The sequence below is a fragment of the Spermophilus citellus genome (assembly GCF_964194105.1).
Source record: "Spermophilus citellus genome assembly, chromosome: 6".
Lineage (NCBI taxonomy): Eukaryota > Metazoa > Chordata > Mammalia > Rodentia > Sciuridae > Spermophilus > Spermophilus citellus.
This window is the reverse complement of record NC_138187.1, coordinates 82,755,435-82,772,972: the sequence shown is the minus strand read 5'-3', so window position 1 is coordinate 82,772,972 and position 17,538 is coordinate 82,755,435. Positions and strand designations below refer to the sequence as shown.

At 38.1% G+C, this 17,538-nt stretch overlaps 1 protein-coding gene across 2 annotated transcripts in view; it reads right to left on the bottom strand.

Moving 5' to 3' along the window:
• APBB1IP (amyloid beta precursor protein binding family B member 1 interacting protein) overlaps positions 1-17,041 on the bottom strand; it is a 104,940-nt gene extending 87,899 nt beyond the window's left edge. The window contains exon 1 of one of the 2 annotated variants that reach the window (XM_081298579.1): positions 16,761-17,041. The gene's annotated coding sequence lies outside the window, so the exon portion shown is untranslated. The remainder of the gene's footprint in view (positions 1-16,760) is intronic. The other variant, XM_081298580.1, reaches the window with a different exon arrangement.
• Positions 17,042-17,538: the final 497 nt, after the last annotated feature.

Below are 17,538 nucleotides of genomic sequence, written 5' to 3'. Positions count from 1 at the left end.
TAGCCCACACAGGGACTAGATGAAAATCAGCTCCTGGGTCAGGAGGAGTAGACAGGGCAGTGAATCGAGACTGTGCCTGGGTATCTGGGCAGAAAGCATGAAAACCAAATTGAGAGAGTTACCAGAATTATGGAACTGAAACAGAAACCCACAAAAGGATGTGCAGATGAAACGGAGGGAAGCAAAAGCTTGGAGAAGAAACACAGTTGTGCTGATTCCACAGCTGGGGACATCTGCAACGTCCAGGTTCAGCCTGGTCACCCATGCTGCAGGTGTCTAAAAAGAGTCACTTAAGACACAAACACCCATCTCCCCAGATAATCCCTTCTCAGCCAAAAAAAAAAAAAAAGAAAAGAAAATAAACAAACCAGGTCATATTTATTTATCTTGACCTACAGTCCTAGATCATTCTTCCTAGGACCTTTACCTGTTTCTGAGGTCCCCAGTCGATCAGGTTGTCTTGTCGATTTAGCCTTTCAAATGCCCTTGAACCTGTCTCTTTCTTTTCCTAATTACCCTGAGGGTTCAGGTCCTCCATGTGACTTTAAAGACTCGTTAGCTTATTGTCTGTCTTCCCTACCTACAATCTCTCCCTTTTAAACCAGCTTCTAGAATGCCACCAGAGTATTCTTCCTAAAAGCCAGTTTGGTTCACATTCTTTCAATTAGCAAAGTTTTATGGGGGCTCTCTACTGCGTGTAGGATTTACTCTAAACGCCTTAATGTGACTTTTTAATTTTTTAGTTGTCAATGGACCTTTATTTTTAATTTATATTCAGTGTTGAGAATCGAACCCAGTGCCCCATACATGCTAGGCAAGTGCTCTGCCACTGAGCCACAACCCCAGCCCAGGACTTTGAAATTCTTTCACAGTTTCACTCCCATTGTCTTCAACTTCATCTTTCAAATACCCATCCCATTCATCCCCTAAAACCTACTCTATTCCAGTAACTACCATTTTGTCCTTCTCTGAAACACCAAATGCTTTCATTTCAATGCACTGAATACAGAGCACAGATTGCTTCTATTGCATCTTTTCATCTTAGTGGCTCTTGGAAATGGGATTCTCTTTCTATAAATTTACCTATTCTGGACACTTCATGTAAATGGAATTATATAATATATGGTCTCTGACTTCATTTATTTAGCCTAATATATACAAAGTTCATCTGAACTTTGTATCATCATTTCAATTATTTTTATCAGTTGATGGACATCTGGGTTGATTCTATTCTTCAGCTATTAGAAAATATGCTGCTGTGAACATTTGTGCACAATTATTTGCATGGACATATGTTTTATTTTCGATTAGGATTTTCCAGAATGAAATTACTGTGTAAAATGGTAACTCTGCATTTAACTTTTTGAGGAACTAAGAGACTGTTTTCCAAAGCTGTGGCATAATTTCACATTCCTCTAGCAGTCTATATAGATTCCAATTTCTCAACAGCCCTGACAATACTTGCTATTTATTATCTGTCTTTTTTTTGGGGGGGGGGCGGCTGCCAGGGATTGAACTCAGGGGCACTCAACCACCGAGCCACATTCCCAGCCCTATTTTGTATTTTATTTAGAGACAGGGTCTCACTGAGTTGCCTCGTGCCTTGCTTTTGCTGAGGCTGGCTTTGAACTCACCATCCTCCTGCCTCCGCTGAGTTCACAGATATGTGCCACCTTGCCTAGCTATTATCTGTCTTTTTGATTATAGCGTGAAACAATATCTTGTGTTTTTTATTTCTATTTTCCTTATGGTTAATGATGTTAAGAATATTTTCATATAATTGGTTATTTCTGTACCTTCATTGGAGAGATGCCTAGTCAGATCCTTTGTCCCAGTTTTAAAATAGATAATGTCTTTTTAGATTAACTATTAGACTGTAAGAGTTATTTAAATATTCTAGATACAAGTATCTTATCAGATATATGATTTTCAAATATTGTCTCCCATTCTGTGTATTATCCTTAGGGTTTCTTGATACTGTTGTAGCACAGAAGCTTTAAATTTAGATGTAGTAAATCTATCCACTTTCTTTCATTGATTGTGTTTTTAGTATTATATCTAAGAAGCCATTACTTCATCCAAGGTCATGGAGATATATGCCTAGTTTTTCTCTAAGGGTTCTGTGATTTTTATTATCTAAGTGCTTATGTTTATGTCTATTAGTTTTTGTGTAGATGTGAGTCATTACTTTTTAATGGATGCTATTGGAAGCAGAGGTTTAATGCTTTTTCTCTTTATGTAATGTGATAACTTAGTTTTTCTGCCCTTTTAATAAAAACATACTTATTGAGTCTTTTTTTTGCAAATGTCTATATCAAGGAACCGGTCTCTATGAAAACGTAACAATAAACTATTGCATTAAGTATGATAGTACTATACTCAGGGAGCAATCTAAATTAATTAGGCTAAGTTTTTTTATTTCTCCTTCAGAGAACCCAGATTCCAGGAAACCTGGATTAGATTGAACCCATCCATTGAAAGATTATAGTATGGAAATGAATCCTTGCCTTAAACACACATGCACAACACACTCTCTCTCTCTCTCACACACACACACAAATGAGAAATCCTCAAGTTGGTCCGGGGATGTGAGGTCAGTAGTAGAGCACTTGTCTATCATGAGCAAAGCCTTGGGTTCAATCTTCAGCACCACTAAACCAAACCAAACCAAACCAAACCAAAACCCACAAGTTCACAGATAAATCAGCAGATGTAGAATGAAATTCAGCTCCTAGAAGTGTATGTATTTTATATGTGATTGACCTAACAGTTCCCATGTAAATTTATTAAGTTAAACTAAAATCCCCAAACATTTATTTCTTTTGTATAATACACTTTTTTTTTTTTTTACACGTAACGGCTCATGTTTATATGTCCACTAACGGACTGCTTTCCTCAGCATCTCTCTCTTTTGTCTCTTGGTAAAGAATCGGAACCACCCTACACTCTTCAACCCAGTGTCCTTCACAGTTTCTTGAGCAGTACAGATAAAGTTCTGCAGCAGAGACATCCAGTCAAAAATGAAATAATTCTTCTCATCATTTCATAATGTGGAGTCAAATTGTGGAGGGCCAGGCGATCCCTCCAAGGTCAGTGTCCACCAGGGCAAAGTGCCCTCTTAGGCCTTTTTCCGGAGTGATTAGAATCTATACTCAAGCCTAGAGAAAATTTAACATTCTTCAAGGACAGGTTAGCACAATATCCGGGCACTTTAGGTCTTATAGGGGCAAACACCGAATCTTGCAAGTCCACATCAACCAGAGAAAGGCAAGCTCAAGGTGAACAATGAAGGAGGCTTTCCTTCTAGCTGAGGATCAGGGGTCTGGCAGGAAAGCCCCATCCTGGCCCTCACTGACATTGGTGTGTACAGGGCATCCTCACTTCTCCCCAGCTAGCTAGAAGAACTGCTCAGAGCAGACATCTCATAGGCTGGGCTTACCTACAATCCACTCCCAACACACTTCTCCAAGTTCATCTCCACCTCCTTACTCTCACTCAAACTTAGCTCATAGTGAAGGTGTCCAGGGGCATAGATTTCCAGAATCCCAGTGGATGCCTGAAACTGCACCAGTGTGGAAACTTAGATATGCTATTATTTCCTATAGGAAAATACCTGGGATAAGATTTATTTATGAAGTTGGGCACAGTGACAGGTTAACAATAATGACTAATGATAAAACAAAACAAAATAACAATATACTACAGTATACTTGCCAGCACCACTGTTCTTGAGTTTTGGGGACATTTTTAAGTAAAATAAAGATTACTTAACACTGTGATATCATGACTGTTGATCTGATAACTTAGGAAGTAGCTATGTGACTAATGAGTGGGTAGTGTATATAAAATGGATACGCTGGACAAATATGGTTTACATCCCAGAGGGATGGTGTGAGATTTCATCATGCTATTCCAACCGTGCACAATTTAAAAGTATGAATCATATTTTTTCTGGAATTTTCTATTTAATATATCCAGATGGCTGTTGACTATGGGTAACTAATAGTGTGGAAAGTGAAACTGCTGACGAGGAGGTGGCTACTGTAGTTTATTTCTAAATACATCATTTGCATTACCCCTGTGTAAGTCTTATCTCCTACATAATAAACACAGTTCAAGATCTATGACTCCATTCTAGCAATTTACCCTTGACTGAAATCCTGTAGCAACAGAGTTAGAATCAGAAATCCAACAGTTTAAGACATTATTTATGGTTTCTCTCTTTATATCCATCTGTATGTATATATATATATATATATATATATATATATATATATTTATTTATTTACACATCAACACCTTAGTACTGGCATAGTGTCATCACTGGCATTTAAACCTTGAAATATGTTAGTTCATATTAATACATGGCAATACTGGCTATAAGAATGATAAGAGTTGTATTGGACACAGGGGCACACACCTATAATCCTGACTAGTCAGGAAGCTGAGGAGGACAATCACAAATTCCCGGCAATTTAGTAAGATCCTGTCTCAAAATTAAAAAATTCAGAGTTAAAGAGGTAGCTCCATGGTACAGTTTCATTGGGTTCAATGCCCAGTATCAATCAATCAATCAATCAAAATAAAAATTTACTGAGTTATAAATAATTCTTGAAAGTTAAGGCACCTATAGTATCTCACTTAATTCCCCAAACAACCTAGAGTTACTGACATTATTCCAACTTTATAGGTTATAAAAATCAGGCACAGTGAGTGAAGTTGCTAGTGAATGGTGGAGTTTGTATCCGAATCCAATTGTAAAGCTCACATTCACAGTCACTGTGTCATGCTGCTTTCTGAACATGGATTGTTTTTATTAAGAGGGGGAAATTGGTGGCTGCCTTTTTCAGATCTCTGTTACCTTGCCTATCTGTCTAGCTTTAATATAATTGATGGCATGTCTATTTGTCCAAGTGTGGGACACACACCTTGTACTCAGTAAATTTACTTAGCTCTTGGGTGATCTTAAACAAGTTATTTAACTTCTCTGTGGGCTTAGTTTTCTCATATGTAAAAATGGCAATGAAAACTATTTCTACTTTAGATAATAGTTCAAGATTACAATACCCTTTTAGGACTTTGTATATTTTTAAATAGGGAATAAATATGTATACATCATTTATTTCTCCAAGAATATGTTTGATATGATTAATAAAACCTTTAAAAATTGCTGGTGTTTTTTTTTAAATTTCTGAAATTGAAATTCATCATTGAAAAAATTGATGTTTCACAATAGCTCACATGCACCACCAAATATATTGTACATAGGACATTTATTTATTTATGAATTTATATGCCCTAACCATTCTTAAAAACAAATAAATGCTTGTTTTGAGAAGACATATTTACAGTTGATAGCCTCTAACATATTGACTTCACTCAGTAGTTTTAAGTCAAGTTATTTATGCTCTTACATGGGAGGTCTTTATGTTTATTACTCTGAAATACTGACTAAATTAAACTGTCTTTATTTTCAGACAGTCCTGCCTCCATGCATATCACCTTAAAGCATTAGAGCCAGGGGAAAAAAATCATCTTGGTTTAACTTAATCTAAGCCTTTCATTTGATAATTGGGAAAACAGTGGGGAAGATAAATGACTATTTTGTAGTCTTCATTAGCTAGTTATTCATTCTACATCATCTGAAAAAGAATTAAAGGTAATTTATTGATATAAGACAAGAGAACACAAAATAGAAGAGGATCTAAACAGTGGCTGAATTTGATTACAATTATAGTTTGGGTGTTCAAGTGGCAAAAAACAGATTGCAATCTTTACAAAATCAAAGATGCCTCTGAGTTCCAACAGATCAATTACTTAAATAAAGCGTGAAGTTCTTACAGTGGGTTGAGAACAATTTTTTAAAAATATTTTTTAGTTTTCGATGGACCTTTATTTTTACTTACTTACATGCAGTCTGAAAATTGAACCCAGTGCCTCACACATGCTAGGCAAGCGCTCTACCACTGAGCCCCAGCCCCAGCCTGAGAACAATGTTTTAAATCTACAACATGCTTAGAAGTGAACCAACCGACTCCCAGCTTGATTTCCTTCCTTCCTGCCTTCTATGTCAGTTTTGCGATGCCTAGGAAAAGATTATTAGAAATGAAACATCCCTCCCATGTCTCACAACTTTTCTGTCTTTAGAAATGGTTGTTCTGTTACCAGCTGCTCCTTATGACGTCTTGTTGGCACCCTTCAGACACCTGCATCTGAGAGTGGAGAAGGTGGGAAACAATTTTACCTCTACAGTCAGTGACCTATATCCATGGGTTCCTCATCCATGGATGTGACCAAACCCAGGAAATATATATATATATATTTTAAATCTCATCTCTACACAACACGTACAGAATACTTTCTTGTCAGATCCTGAACAACACGGTGTATCTATTTATATAGCATCTACATTGAATTAGGGATATTACCCAATCTAGATATGATTTGAAGCATATGGGAAAACACTACACATTTTGTATAAGGAACTTGAACATCTGCAGAAGTGGTTCCTGGAACCAGCTTCCAGTGGACAGCGAGGAATGTACTAGTTTCCCACAGCTGTGTGACAGAGTGTCCACAGATTGTAGCTGTTAAAAATGGTTAGAGAAGAATGAAGTGAAATAATAGAATTATGTGTACTTTTTATCATTTACCTATGGGTCATCTGACCAAAAGATGGTGGCAGCTATGCTTGATGCCTTCAAAGGCATATGAATAATAAAGACTTATTTCAAATGTGAGAATACAGTAGAAAATATTTATTTTCAAGGGGAATGTATTTTCATTTTGCTTTGTTCAAAAATTTGGAAACAAAATATTTCAACATCCTTTGAACACTTACCATAAGCCAGGCACGATTCTAAGTGCTTCATATGTACAGACTCGTTTAATAGCTAAGAATTCATAAGGCTTCATCCAATACCCCAGCTGACCTGCTGAAAGTCTGCCCCGAGTTTAATGAAAGCTCTTCTTTGCTCTATCAGATGCTGTCAATTAGTCTTTAATTTTTTTTCTTTCCTTACTGCTACCTGCACCATTTATTTTGGACAGAATTTGCCAATTTTTAAGCACCTCTGAGTGAATCCTAATGAGAAAATGTGATAACTACATCGGTGGTAAGGAAATCATATTTGCAGCAATGGTTTGATACCTAGAACTCTCCTATAAATGGCAATTAACATGGTATATCTTTGAAACAAAGCCAAATATATCTGTTCTACTGGAATTCAGAAAGAAACAAAAAATTGCTTGCTTGTTTGCTTGCGTGCGCGCGCGCGCACACACACACACACACACACACACGTGCACAAACAGTTCCTACCTTGCTGGAATGAGGTAGTGGAGGTACTGCCTATAAAGTGTTTCTTAAAGTGTCTGGTACACATAGAATGTTTATTATTAGATATTATGTTATCATCATCATCAGTATTTATATTAGGATGTTCTCCTTTTAAAACCACTAGTGGTTTCTCCCCCACCCCCACACACTAGTGTGGGCACTCCTAAATCCACAATGGGATAGCTACTTTTGTCTGTCACATTTCCAGTACCTACAGACGTGAACTGCTGCTTATCTGTAGACCAGGTACATCTTTAAAAGACTGCGCCACTTTGGAAGAACATCGGTAAGTACAGTTTCTGGGACAGACACTCAACCATTCTCAGCAAGAGAGAAATTGCATTGGAATCTCCCTGAGCCTTTTCAAATCATATCCTGGGCCTTTTCAGCTCCATATTTCAATTTTACCACGGGCATCCTCTCCTGAAAGGGAGGTGTCTTTTTGGTGTGGAGAACCACAGCAAGGAGAGTTGCTGTTGATGAGAGAGTGTTTTGCTTGTGAACTAGCAGGCGGAAGTAAAAGTGGAAAAAAAAAAGGGTTGGCAACATGGTTGCCAACAGCAACAGATCACATTTTCAGGATGTGGGTTTAGGGTAAACTGATTTGCCATTTATTTCCAGTTCTTTTTCAGTCCTTGTAGTTTTTAGGACAAATCCAGAAAATAAAAGGAGGAGAGAATGGATAAAAAGCAAAGTAAGCAATGACAATTTGAGGTTTCTTGGTTTGGTTGCTGGAGGGTTAATAAAGCAACCTGGGTACAGATTTAAATATGAATTCAAATCAGATACTAGAAACAGCATCATACGAATCGCAAATGCTTTTCCCCTCTTTTTTCCTTTAGCTTACTTCAGAATTCATCTACTGCCCTCCCTTCAGCTGCATAGCTAACATAGAGTGTCAGATATGATATTTGTGTGTTTATCTCAAGTTGTGCTGTTGCATCAGTCACTGGCTACATGCAGCTATTCAGCCCTTGAACTGTGACGGGTCTGGATTGAGATATGCTATACATGTGAAAAGATATTGGATTTGGAAGATTTAGCATAAAAAATAGTCGATAATTTTACTGCTACTGGAATTTGATATGATTTCAAATAATTGATATTTGTTAAATAACATTCCTTATCATTAAATGAAATATATCATTAAAATTAATGCTAGTGTTTCTTTTTGCCCTTTGGCTTATGGAAAGTCTAAAGCTGCATATGTGGTTTGCCTGTTTCTATTGGATAGCACTGTCTGGAATATTACTACACTTAGCTCAGCTTTTGACTCAAAAGATGAACAGTTGTAACACATGAATGCAGTCTGAATATTACTCACCAAGGGTTAAATCAGAACCATCTCATTTCCTTTCCCACTGTATTTTATGTTCCAGCATTGCCAAACTGTTTCATGTCTGGTGTCTGCACAGCCTTCTTCTGTATGGTTACCTGGAAATGCTTTTATCCTTCAAAGTGCCTCTTGGTCACTCCCAAATAATGTCTTCTCTACCGTCAATGTCTTTACGGTACTACTTCTGTACCTATCACTGCACGCTATACACTGTGATGTGTTTGTTTATAGGCCAGTTGACAGGAAGCTTCTAGAGATGAGGGGCCATATCTTATTTTATTGTATATCTGTCCATAGTGGCACTTGGTTGGCCCTCAATAGATATGCATTAAAACTGGAAGGAAAAACAACGTTCCATTTGTATTAGATAAGCATTTGATGCAACTAAAGTGAATGTTAAGTTCTGGCCCCTACTCTGGAAACCTGGCTTTGAGGATAGTGAAGGTAGTGGGCTGCCTCAGTTTCAGCTCCTCTATTTGACAGTGGTCTTAAGGCCATTTTCTTAGTACTCTGATCTGCATTTATCCACATTCATGGCCTAGCAACTTCATTTTTGTTCGTGGTTTACAACAAGGAAACTATAAAGTAACAGAATTCTAATCACATGGACAAATAGTCTTTGCCTATTAAGCCATACCATTTATGGAGTTGGGTTAGAAGAAGTCATAAAAACGTGGATGGAGATGTAGTTCAGTGATACAGTCCTTCCCCCTCAAAAAAGAAGGAAGTTATTCTAAAAAGATAATACTGCATCTCAAACATAATCAGTTCATTGACTCAACTGTCAGTTGTAAATGTTATCAGCAGAGATGAATGAGTTTGTTAATACTATAAGCACAGTAGCCTTAATAAACATATTTAATCAGTAACTTAGTTGTGATAACACATTGTAATACAATATGAAATCACCTGAAAATATTTTTCAGGATCCCCCACCCCAGGCACCATGAAGCCTATGCATAAACAATTATTTTATTTTTGAAATGAAATCCTAACAATACATTTAAAAACGGAATTTTTGCTCTGTGAAAAACATGGTCTATGAAATGGTTATCATGTGCTTTTAGCAGCATTACACCAAATACACTGGTCTTAAGGTCATTAATTGACATTGGCCATTATATGACAAATTATTAGGTCCTAATTGTGCTGCCTGGATACCTATTAATGACTGAACTAAGTACCAGTTACATTGATCTCTCCAGTTACATTGATCTCTCCAAGGAGTTACTTCCTGCCCACTTCTGGCTTTCCAAATATCTTAGCAGGGTCATCTGACCTCCTTCAGCAGCTCCTAGTAAAGCTGAGTTTTTCTCTTAACTCTTGAATCCATCTGAAATCCATCTGTATAAAGAGGAAGCTTCCTTTTCTTCCAAGTCCTGCCTTAGATTTTGAAAACAGAAACATCTTTAACCTCCGGGCACAAAAATCTCCTTTGTGGAAAAGGCTTTCTCCTTCAGAATCTTGTTTAAAGCTTTCTATTGCACACAGCATCCACATCACTGGTTAAAATTTTATGGACAAATTAGGGGCTTTATATTGTTCATTTCTTGCTTTTCCACTTATTAAAAATAATTCTCATGGTCCTAATTATCACAGAAGTGGACTAATACTGATCAGCTATGTTCTTATTTTAGCTTCATAGTAAAGAAGTGTTCAATTTTTTACTCAGTGTAATCTTGGGCAAATTTTTAATCTCTCTAAATTGTCATTTTTACTTAGTAAAATAGGAATAATCATGGTATCTTCCTGGTTACTTAGTCTTAGGTATAATAAGCACATCACTATTACCAATTGCTACTTTATATTCATAACCCAAACTGAACTTCTGATCATCTGCCTTCTAACTTCTCATCTAAGTTGACGATGATTCCTTCCTTCTAGTTGTTTAGATCAAACACTCTGGACTCATCCCTGACTTCTCTTTCTCTTACACCCCACATCCACTCTGAGGAAATCCTGTTGGTGCCAACTTCAAAATAGATGCAGAATCCTGAAACTTCCTAAGGGGCCTCCTACTTCTGTCTACTCCCTCCAGCGTATTCTCAAAATGTCAGTGTGAACTTTTTAAATGGAATCAGCAGAATCATGTTATTTCTCTTCTCAGGATCCTTCGATGGCCCTTCCATCTCACTAAAAGTTTTTACACTGACCAAAGCACCTTATGTGATCCCCGCCTTTCTCATCCCTCTCCAACTACATAGGTTACTGGCTCCCTTGATCATTTGTCTACAGCCATACAGGCCTATGCCTGGTTCACCCATTATCTATGCCCTGGCACTCAGATCACTGTTCCCCTGGAAAGCCTCATAGTTCAACTCCATCATCTCTTTCAAATCTTTGCTTAAGTCTTTATCATCTCAATGAGGCCAAGCCTGCACATCTTATTTAAAACACAACTTCACCTAGGCAACTTAGTCTCTCTCTCTTTTTTTTGTACCAGGGATTGAACCCAGGGGTGCTTAGCCACTGAACCACATCCCCAGGCCTTTTCATTTTTTATTTAGAGACAGGGTCTGGTTAAGTTGCTTAGGGCCTCACTAAGTTATTCTTATCATTACTATTTTTATTTTTTTTAAATTTTTTTATTGGTTGTTCAAAACAATACAAAGCTCTTGCCATATCATATTTCATACATTTGATTCAAGTGGGTTATGAACTCCCATTTTTATCCCGTATACAGATTGCAGAATTACATCAGTTATACATCCACGTTTTTACATAATGCCATACTAGTGACTTTGTATTCTGCTACCTTTCCTATCCTCTACTATCCCACCTCCCCTCCCCTCCCCTCTCTCTACCCCATCTGCTGTAATTCAATTCTCTCCCTTGTTTTTTTTTTTTTCCCTTTCCCCTCACAACCTCTTATATGTAATTTTGTCATTACTATTTTTAGATAAAGGGCCTTGCTAAGTTGCTGAGGCTGGCTTTTAACTTGCAATCCTCCTGCCTCAGCCGCCCCAGTTGCTGGGATTACAGAAGTGTGCCACTGTGCCCCACAACTTAGTCTCTTTTAGAGCCCTTTTCACTTAAAACTATATTAGAATTATTATGTGTATCAATTATTCTTTGTCTCTCCACTAGAACAGAAGCTCCGTGAATGCTGAGGCCCTTGTCTCTTCTGTTCACTGATGGATAATAAGCACCTAGAATAGTGCTCAGCTAATATTTCTGATTGAAAATGATTGATGTGTCTTTAAAGTACAAATCTAAGTAATATAAAAAATTGGACTGTCTAAGTTATTCACTTATTACACTTAAAACCTTGATCACTTCATTAATGACTAAGAAACCACTATGTCTGTGGTACTTACTCTTAACCATTTCTAATATTCTTTGCTTTTATGTTATTTAACATAAATTATTTTTACTTGATTGAACACTCTGATCACTCCTAGAGTCAGTAGGGATCCTACTTTTAGTTTTCTCTAATTCCTGGTTTGACAACATACTTTGCAAATGTAGGTACATGATTCTTAAATACTTTTAACAAATTAGCACAATCAGAATAACATTACCTTTAGAGCAGAGATAGGGGGCTATTACTAGGAGAAGGCCAGGAGATATGCTAGTAATACTGACACCCAGATGTTGGCTTTCTTATTATTTATAATAATGTAGATATATATTTTGTTCTGCATATATGCATATATATCATATCATCATTTGTATATATGAAATAATTTATAATAAAAATGGAGGAAAAATATAGTTCACTTGTTCTAATATCACTTTTTATTTTTCTTCAGTTTGATATGACATAGCTCTCTCTATATAAATCTTCCAACCAGTTGTGGAAATATAATTGTTGTATGATTAAGCATGTAACCCCTCTTCCAGCCCACAACCATCTCGCTGATAAATCTGTGATATGAAACCAAATCAGGAAGATTTCCAGCAGAATTAGGAAAAAAAAAAAGTCAGACTTTCTACTTTGTTGATTTAATCAACACAGTAAGATCTTGTGAGGGATTTGAATATAATAAAGATAAAAATAAAAACATGATGGCTGCTACAGAAGATTATTGTTTTCAAAAGACACATATAAAGAAAATAACTTCAAAATTGATTATAATTCTTGTCTTCCCACTATAACAAGCCAACTTCTTTGCTTGGTTACCTTCTATTCACCCTCCTTCCCTGACCCTAGTCTGGTGTAAGGGCAGGATATATGCTCACATAGCATGTGATCAGGTCATGCGTGGAATTATAATGGCCTAGTTATGTTTCTTCTTCTAGACAATAAGCTCCTTGAGGAGAGGCCCCATGCGTTGCCACCATTTGCACCCTAGTCCTCGATAGCACCTCAGGCACTGATATCATACTGGCCTGGTTTAAACATCAGCTGTGCATCTTATTTCCTGTATAAGTTTCTTACCCTCTCTGTGCTTTCATTTCCTCAATAATAAAAAGTGATAACAGTATAAGCCCAAGGTACAAGGATAAACAAAATGATAGCTATAAATTAGTTAGCACAGCATCTGGTACATGTGTGAGCATGTGTAATCTAAAAATTAAGATCCAAAATGCTAAAGAATCAGAAACGTTTTTTGAATGCCAATATGGAAAATTCTACACTGACCTCGTGTGAAAGGTCATGGTCAAACACAGCATACAACATATAGTTTATTCAAGGGAAAAAATTACTCTGTAGGCCCCATTAGGCTACAATATACAAACTTTGTTTCATGCACCAAATTATTTTAAAATATTGGATAAAATTTTCTTAGGCTATGTGTACAAGGTGTATTGGAAACAAAAGGGAATTTTGTGTTTAGACTTGGGTTTGATCCCCAAGATATCTCATTATGTATATGCAAATATTCCAAAATTTAAAAAAAAATCAAAGCCCCAAATACTTACAGTCCAAGCACTTTGGATAAGTTATAAAGAAACATTATAATTAAATGTTATTTACTATTACCATCTGGGGATCAAAGAGGAACCTGAATTGACAGAAGAAAAGAGGTCTCATAATATGATTTTAATGATTCAAGTTCATAGTCAATGCTAAGGAAATGTTTGGAAATGGAGTCAAGTATTCGAGCCACAGAATAATGTACTGAGAACGTGTAGTGCCCTGGACTGGAGTTACATTTCTATCTGCTCAAGCCTCACTGTTGACTGGAGGACCAAAATTTGGGACCAAAAGGTCAACTGGGGTTTAGGCAGTTTGCGACAGTGTGATGGTACCAACCAGAAGTGAATTGAAGTATTCAGAACATTTAGCAAATACATTTTGCGTCCTAACCCTGGTGATGAAATTGTCTAGATAATGGGGATACAGTGGTGGCAGGTGCTGTGTTCTCTGAGATGCTGTTCCTAGGCCCTGCTCTGCTGTGCTACTTACTGTACAATCCAGTCTCTGAAATGGGGTGTAGGTGGCTCAGTACCTTTTCTCAGTGCTGTTTTCCCTTCTGCAGAAAAATGTAATTAATACTTTTCTAGATACATTCAGTTTCCTCTAAAGTTCATGTTTCTCATGATGATTATAACATACATGTAAACATCATCATACATATAAACATAAATATCCACCAGTGTCCTTACCTAAAACCTTTCAATCTTAAAACCTGGTATTTATCATATACCTGCATTTATATAATAAATGTTTAACGTTTCTTGCCACTTAAGATGACATCACTACACATAGCTTTTCATATTGAAAATGCCAATTATGTTAATAATGATTGTTCTATCTTGAGGTTTTATTTAGTTCAAAATTGTTCCATTTTTTCAAACTCCCAAGATCATTATTTTGCTTATAGAACAAACTCATGGGGTTCTAAAGTAGTAAAGATTACTACTGTCTGTTAGGCTATAGAACATAAATTTAGTTTATTCTAAAATTTGTGGACTCACATAAAGCCTTTAGGTATAAAAATAAGTAAAATAGAAGGGAATTAGAAATAAATGAAAATAATAATGCTATTTTGAAGAAAATTTACAATGGCATATCAAACATTAGCATTTATGACAATAAACTTTATAAATACCTCACTTTAGTAATAGCATGGAAATATCTAAATGTCTAAGTTAAAAAATGTTGTTGGAAATTGGTATGCAGCTTAGGATATAAATACAAAAAATTTAATGGGTGCTACATAGCCTGGTACAATGTGTAAGATTTAAAGTAACTACACATTTCAAAGTTGTACTTTTTGAGAAACAGCAATTGAGCACTTTTGAAATATAACACTGACCTGTGGCTATTCTCTGTCTCAGTGTTTTTATTTTATTTTATTTTATTTTTTAAAAATATATGACAGTGGAATGCATTATAATTCTTATTACACATATAGAGCACAATTTTTCATATCTTTGTGTCTGAGTTTTTCAATAGAATGGGAAGTTGCTATTTTACATATAGGTTAGAAATCAACTCTACTTTTTTACTTTTAAGAAACAGAAGACTTCAAACGTGTTTATATTTCAGAATTTAACAAAATCCATCAGCATTCTTCTTCTTCTTTTTTTTTTTTTTTTTGGTAGTGCTGAGGATTGAACCCGCAACTCAGCATGCTAGTGCTCTACCACTGAGCTATGTCTCAGCCCCTTACAATCATTATCATTTCCTCCATTCTTTCACAATCTAATCATCTCACTTTACTGGTCAGTTATCTGAGGTCCAGAGAGGTTAAAACAACTTAAAGTCATCCTTGTCTAGTGAGTGGCAGATGTGGAGCTAGAATCAAAGTCTCAAATACCCAGAAAAGACACCAAAAGAAAAAATTATAAAATATGAATAGTTTGAGGATGACATTAAATTTCACAACACATGGAGCTGACAGGAAATACCACTGGAAACACTGAGGGGGATTCTTCACAGATTCTCTACTAATCTTGCTAGGCAGCATTTCTGGCCCATGTGCTATCCTGGTATTTCAGTGAGGCCCAGCGAAAACGGCCCTCAGGTTTATTTAAAAAGACAAAGTTCTCCTTCTGAAATTGCAGTTTGGAGCCCCTGATTTAAAAATGAATGAAGTAGGGGCTGGGGATGTGGCTCAAGCGGTGGCGCGCTCGCCTGGCATGCGTGTGGCCCGGGTTTGATCCTCAGCACCACATACCAACAAAGATGTTGTGTCTGCTGATAACTAAAAAAATAAATAAATAAATATTAAAATTCCCTCTCTCTCTCTCTCTCTCTCTCTCTCTCTCTCTCTCTCTTAAAAAAAAAAAATGAATGAAGTACCCTTGCCAGTGTTTAAACCACATGACACCACCAGAAAGCATATCTGGAGGGGTAATACTTCCTTGTGTCACTCATTTCTCTTTCTCCAACAATCCCATTTAAAGTTCTTTCTGAAGCACTTTGCTGGAGTGGTTTGAGAAAACATGTTTTGCTTTCCATCGTGATACGAATACTAAGAAAGTCCTTTCCAGAAGGAAAAGAAAAGGTACACCAGCCAAAGGGGCAAGGTTTTTATCCCCGGAGAGCTTGCCCAGGGATAGACAGACATTTTGGTTAGTTTTGTTGACGCTACAAAAGGCACCTTTCCCCCAAGCCAAACTATAACTTTTGTCTGGTGTCCAAACTTTCTTCATCATATTTTAAAATGAAAAGGAGACTATTTCGGGAAAAAATGTAATTTTTTTTGAAAAAGAAGACGTAGATGTTTGAGAGTTTTAAAGGAAGGAAACACTTTGAGATGTATCTGACAGTCATCAACACGAATTCTCACAGGACTTGCATTTAAACTAGTGCCCTAAAGCGACCCGGGAATTCCTCCAGATCCGGTCAGGTTGGGGCTCACTGCACTTGCTGGACCCTCGAGGGTGCATATCAGTTCCCTGTTCAACCTTGTAGCAATTTCCTGGGCAGGAAATCGGTCAAATCTGATGAAACAGAATGCGGGGAAGCCTAGATCGAGATCCAACCCCTGGCGCTAACTGGGTTGAGTGCGGAGTGTACCCAGGGGACCCGCTACCCTCCAGGGTTCAGCAAGGGGCGCCCGCTCCGGAGGCCAGCGCTGGGAAGCCGCCCCCGGCCTCGGACACCACCCGCGTGACACACGGTCGGGTAATGCCCCAGGGGCTCAAGTTGCCGCTCGCTGGGTTCCCGACCCGGTGGGCGCCGCTTACCTCGACGGCTCTGCTGGGACGCGCGGAGAGGCGGCGGCGGGAGCGCCCAACGGGCTGGGCAGCTGGGGGCAGGCGGCGGGGCAAGCAGCGAGGTCGCCCTCGGCTCTGAAGTCGGCTGCACCCAGGCTCGAGGTCCGCGCCTAGGGGAGGAAGTGGTGTCAGCCCTCCCCTTCCCACGCAGCGCGCAGACGGGTGGCGCTCGCCACGCTGCTTTGCACCGAGGTGCTGGGAGGGCGTCTGGTTAGGAGATGGGGACTTCAAAATAGGCTTAAGGACTCCTGCAGTTCGTAGGCTGCTTTCCCCAAGTCATCTGGCCTGTGCCTTCTTTCCTTTTGTACCCCCCCCACACACACACACACTACCTTTGAATCAACAAATGAAAAAAAATTCAACAACAAAAGGTGTTTTTTGTTTGTTTTTGTTTTTTAATTCTGGGAAAAAATGCGCCTTGCTCCTTCAGCTTTTTCCCCACGTGCGGGGATCTCAGGAGCGTCCCCTGGCGAACAGACCCATCTTTGATATAGGAGGAACTAAGGAACACAGCGCCAATTAATTAAAGGTTCCACAAAAACATAGAACTCAATTTATTTTGTAAGGGTCTTCCTAACTGTCACTTCAGCCTTTTCTGTGCTTCCTCTTTTGGGACACTTGAGTAAGGCTTCCCGGCTGCGCTTTCCGCCCGCAGGGCATGAGGCAAAGGACAGCACAGAAGAGTGACTGGGTGCTGGGGGTGGCCAGGTGACACCGAGGGAGTCTGGGCCCCCGTGGGGGCAGGGAA